This window comes from Scleropages formosus, chromosome 4, assembly GCF_900964775.1.
Source record: "Scleropages formosus chromosome 4, fSclFor1.1, whole genome shotgun sequence".
NCBI classification, from domain to species: Eukaryota; Metazoa; Chordata; class Actinopteri; order Osteoglossiformes; family Osteoglossidae; genus Scleropages; species Scleropages formosus.
Window position 1 is genome coordinate 37,403,830 of NC_041809.1, and position 6,198 is coordinate 37,410,027.

Sequence of the window (6,198 nt, forward strand, 5' to 3'; positions counted from 1 at the left end):
AGTGCGGAAATACCCGGATGACGTCATTTAGAGGAAGCGCCTCATTTTCAAAGAGATCAGATGCAATGTGTGGAAAATGCGGCGCCGGGGCTGAAAGGACAACAAGTGAGCGACGATACAATACAGTATCTGGGTACAAATGAGTCAGTGAGCCTTCCAGGACGGTACATCCTGTTGATGGTTGGATCTGAATTATTAATCCGGCTCTATCCTAAATCATCGAGGATCTATTTATTGTATTGGCAATGAACAAGAAAACAACAACAAATCAAAAACATACATATAAAATATGATGCATTCAGTGAAATACATTTTTTCTGTTGTTTTTTTTGTTTTAATTAAACTTCTCGGTGTTTTCTTCTATCGGTACCGACGCTCAGATTTCCTTACACTTTCACAGACTGTAGACCAAAAGCCACCACCAGTGCAGTAGGTTTTGTTTAAAACACAGCTTCTTCTTCTTATTGTATCCCTCGAAATTCATTCGGGGAAATTCGGGTAAATGGGCGTAGTAGAGAACAGAATGCGGAAAATCTAATACTGTACTGTGGTTCCAAATGACTCTGTGGGATATTTTGAGGAAGCGCGTTAGGGGGAGCTGCTAGTGCAGTGGTTCTAGCTGCTGCCCTCTGCCCTCGGCCCTCAAGGTTGTAGGTTCGAATTCCCCTTCGAACGATGTAATTACTCTAAGTTATTCCAGTAACCTTGAGCCAGTTGGATAAGTGGGTAAATAGCTCTAAGTGTAACAGTGTGTCTTTTTGGAGAAAAGCAGCCGCTAAATTAATAGATGTAGACTGAGGGTTTTAGGGCATGTCACTATCAGCAAATATTAAATTATTTACGTAATTGAAAATTATTATACGCTTATTATACAAGGCATTTTAATTGTGACCAGATTTCGGCTGTAAATCTGGTCATATAAAATGTCCTGTACCACAATCACAAAGGCTGTTTGAAAAGTGTATTTTTCTTTTAGATACTTTACACTGCACAGCATGTAAAAGCAGTAATAAGATAAATAATTTGAGAAGAAGAAAACCTATAAAAAATTGTTAGAATATGAGCCTTAAGCCTTGGCTGGAAGTTTTCTGTGGACAAAGTGTTGTGAACCTCAGACAGGAAATTCCACAGCCAGGAGCACTTGCTACAAAAGGCAAAGTACTGGAAATAATGTAAGGGGGTGTGGTGGCACAGTGGGTTTGGCTTGTGCCCGCTCTCTGGTGGGTCTGGGGTTCGAGTCTTGCTTGGGGTGCCCTATGGCAGACTGGCATCGTCTCCTGGATGTGCACGTGTCCCGTGTCCCGCCTCCAGCCCCACACCCTGCGCTGCCAGGCTTGGCTCCAGCTCATCGCAACCCCACTTGGGACAAGCAGTTTCAGTCAATGTGTGGGTGTGGAAATAATGCTTTGGGATTTTTCGGAAAGCCACTGTCATAAGACCTGAGCTGCCCCTGTGGCTTGTGCAGCAGCAAAATATTATATAGATAGGAGGGAAGAAGACTAAGCGATGCAATGAGAAGTAGAAGCTCAAATCTTAACTCGTGTTTTTGTAACTAGTCAGATATCTGAATTTTATGGAATGAAACTGAACTGACACACCCACTAGCAACACAATGAGGACAAATAGTGACAAATGCTATTAATGTTTTGTATCTGGTTCACAAAACAAATAAGCTCTATAAAAGCTAAAATGAAAAATTCCTATTTAATTTTAGAAATTTTAGCTGTATCTAAACAAATATCTTTTCTTTCAGTTGTAAATGAGGTGTGGGGTGATATCGTGGGATAATTCCTGCATTCTTGGTAAACCAAGCAGCTATTCCTACTTTAGTGTTCAATGCATTATCACAGTATTCAAAAAAAGTCCTCAAAATCTTAGTAATGTAAGGACACAATACAGGTAGGCAGTTCGTAGTTATCACAACTGAAAAAGAATACACCCATCGCTCAAATAAGGGAGTTAATTTGTTCCATGAAATCATACCTTTAGGCAAATTCACACTGTTAGGGGGTTGAATTTTGGTTATTTCTGATTGTAATTATTCTGGAAGGAACTGCTGCTGAGCTCTTCTCTACTGATGTTTTACCTTGCACCTTTACCTTACCTATTTATTTATTTATTCATTCATTTATTTAGCAGACACTTTCTCCAAAGCGACTTCCAGTGAACTCTGTGTAGTGTTATCAGCCCACACACCTTATTCACCGCGGTGATTTACACTGCTAGACACTACACCTAAACTACACTACACTTTTTGTACCTAAAGAGCTCTGTGTTTTAATGTTGTTTTCATCAAGCCGTCCTCAAACTAGACTGTATAATAGTCCTAAAGCTGTGCAGCACCTGCGCACTGGCTTTTCTAGGAAAATTGCTGTTTGAATTTACACAATACAGGCTTTCTTTTATGAATCATTTTTTTATTGCCCACTCTTTCTTTGGTTGTTTCCCTCACCTAACTATTTTGTATCGGTGTACAATGTGCCTTGAAAGCCATACAGTCATGCTGCACTGGGACTGAATAGTTCCTTTCCAAAACCTGCCACTGGCAGGAATAACAGAAGAACTATGGCGGCTGGAATTTTTATTTAATAAGAGCCATAGTGAAAGTAAAACAATCTCATAATGGGAAGAAATACCACTGTACTGCATACTAAACCTTTTCTATTAAAAAGAGTATGTATTTTTATGAACGTTTTAGTGGTTTTTCATTGTACGGCACACATTTACATGAGGTCTGAGTGTACTGAGTTTTTAAGCAGAATTATTAAATCTGAAGGATGCTAGATGAACTGACCAAAAAATAAATTTAAAAAGATGTGCGGAAACAAAATTAATCAGTGGTCCTTGGACATATGTTATCTTCCAAGCTAGAAAAAACAGATAAGGTCCTTTATAAACAAAGAATTTTGTCCTAAAAGAAATGAGAATGAGGACTGTAGCTTGGCGGAGCAAACAGAAAACTTATCTCTGGGGCTTTGAAATAATTTGAAATAATTAACAATGAAGAAGCGAAGAAGGCACAAATTTTATGAAATATCTGAACTATTAAGAAAAGTGGGTAAGTATTTTTACTGTTGTTCTAAAACCCTGAAGATCTTGACAACCAGAATTTTGTGCTCCTGGCCTTTTTTTAAATACTTATAGTATGTCACTGTTAATATTTGGCTAACTGAATTATTAACCAGAACATAAATATCTTTTGAAACAGTTTCATTTTGGTGATTAATATTAATATCAAAGAGGCTAATTAATGACCCACATAAAGATGTTTCTTTAACAGTATCACGACTGTTGAAAGCAATGGAAGCTAAATTGTAAGCTTTTTGCACAGTATTTTCAGAGGGCAGGAGTAAAATGGAATTCTGGGTAATAAAGCTGAAACCCCAGGTTCATGAGGCCCTGCGCACACCTCTTTTTTCTCAATCACAGAATATGTTGTTTCAACTAATCCAGAACACTGGGCATAACTCAGTTTGCACGTTGTCTCTGAGTCTGTGCCAGGTGCTCTGGTTTCTTCCCACACTCCTGAGACATGCAGTTCAGGTGAACTGAACACACAAAATTGCCTGTCGTGTGTGTGGCCGCCCAGCGTTACACTCAGTGATTCTTGAATAGGCTCCAGACCACTGTGACCCTGGCTAAGAACAGCTATTGTCAAATGCGAGTGAGTGACATCAAATAACAACCCACAGCACAGCTCTGGAATTCCTAACAGATAGCTAACAGCCAGCAGTCATTAAGAGCGTGTGCCTGTTCTGGTGTTTAAAGTTCGTATGAACTGCCGGTTTGGACATGACTATGAATCCAGCTCCATCTGTGCAGAATTTGATGAATGCTCTCCCTGTGTCTCAGTGGGTTTCTTCATGGTGCTCTGGTTTCCTCCCACAACTAGATCATGTGTTTCAGGAGAATTGGTGACTCTAAAATTACCCACAGAGTGTGAGTAATGGACTGGTGTCTTGTCCCAGGTGCACCTTGCCTTGAGGCCTATGTTTGAAGGATAGGCTCCTAACTAGTGTGATCCTATATAGGACATTTATCGAACACTTTTATTCAAAGAGGGGGGGCACGGTGGCACAGTGGGTTGGACCAGGTCCCGCTCTCTGGTGGGTGTGGGGTTTGAGTCCCGCTTCGGGTGCCTTGCGACGGACTGGCATCCCATCCTGGGTGTGTCCCCTCCCCCTCAAGCCATACACCCTGTGTTGCCAGGTTAGGCTCCGGCTCCCCGCAACCTCGTATGGGACAAGCGGTTCAGACAATGTGTGACGTGTGTGTGTTTTATTCAGAGCAACTTACAACATTAAGCTTGTAACAACCATTTACACAGCTGGATTTTTTTTTTCCTTAACTGGTGCAATTTATGGTTAGTACCTCACTCAGGGGTACAACACCTAGAGGCGAAAGTCAAACATGCAACCTTTGGAGCCAAAGGCAGCAGCTGTAACCCCAATGCTACCAGCTGCCTGCTGGAAATGGAAAGAAACATGTGTTCACATTTGGCTGAGGTTGCAGCCCGGGCCGCCGACGGCTAGAGGGCAGTGAGACCCCTGACCCCTTCAGGGTGCTGCGGTGCAGTTGGACCGCCATGAGTCCTTACTGGTGCTGTGACAGGACACTCCTTGGTCAGTCACTCATTAACTTCCTTATTCATTCTTCATCATCCACAAAAATTTGTGTGCGATTGTACATATCTGCACATTGCTTGCCGAGCTGTTATCAGGGTGGATTCCATTCTTCAAGATAACAGCTCAGATGTCTCACGCTTGATTCTATATGAAAAAGAATCCTGATACTGTATTTCCTTCAACTTCTTCCACTGGCCTTATTGGTCCAGTTCTCTTTCCTTTGTCTGCATTGTGGTATAAAACCTCAAAAACCATTCAAAACAATAGAGTATATCTTACAAAATGCTAGTATATGCATCATTTAATGTTCCTTAGTCATTCCTCATTAATATATTGTAATGATGCAGCTGTCAGAATCATTTATTATCAGGAACAGTAATGAATGATGAAGTGAAAAAGACAACAGCATATTTAAATAACATCTGAACGCTGTGTTGCAGGGGTGTGTGCAGGGCAGCAGGTAGTGTAGGGCCTGGAGCTGTTGCCTTTGACCCAAAGGTTGCGGGTTCGAATCCCACCTCTATTACCTTCGTGCAGGTGTAAAGGGGTGAATGGTCTTAAGTAGCTTAACAATTCAAATCGTTTTGGAGAAATGCACATGTGTGTGCACGTGTTGCATTCCAGGCAGAAGTCGCGCTCAGCCGTGGGGCGGGGGGGTCGACCTTGGTTTGGGCTGCATCTGTTTTTTTTTTTAAACAAATGCTAATGATACTAGGTTGGTTCACAGAATGTACAGTCAGCTGTTTTGTTGACAAACGCAATTCAATTGTAAGTCAAACTTGAAACAAATCTGTAAAATCATGACTGTAATCCGAAGTAAATCCTTGTTTCATTAATAATATTTTAACACATGCCAGTCAGGCAGACGTTGCTTTCTCTGATATGAACATGAAGACACTGAGATCTCTTTCTGGCACCTCGATATTATTTATTCACCCACTATCACGACCCGCTCATTCTGGTCAGGGTCGAGGCGGTCTGGAGCCCATCCCGGAGTCAGTGGGCGCAAGGCTGGTGTGTCCACCCGGGGACCGGACGCGACGTTCCACCGCAGGGTAGCCATACGCACATACTCACTACAGGCTCACTACCAGTTCACCTAAACTCCATCATGACTTTGGACTGTGGGAGGAAACCGGAGCACCCAGACTCTGGGTCAGAGGCAACGCATGCAGTGCAGACACAAAAAGAACATGCAAGGTCCACATGGCGCAGGCGCTGTGAGGCAGTACCGCTACCCGCTGCGCCACTGTGCTACCCACTTTGACATTCATTGGCTTCAGTGCAAAAAACATGACAAATATTATATATATTTCTGTTTGAGAAAAAAAAAAGTTTATTATAACAAATCAGTACAGTTGAAGGAGCTGTCAAATATGTCCACCTGAACGCGCAACAATTAACTCTCCGACCGATGTCGGGACAGGTTGCCGCGACGGGAAAAGTGTCTTTAACTCACGTTTGTTTATTTATCGACCCCGTTCGCCGTAGTTAACACTCCCGGAGTGACTCCGCCGGTAGCTCTAGCTGTCAGTCAGGCGAGCACTTCGGACTTTTCAGCTACGAAAACGAA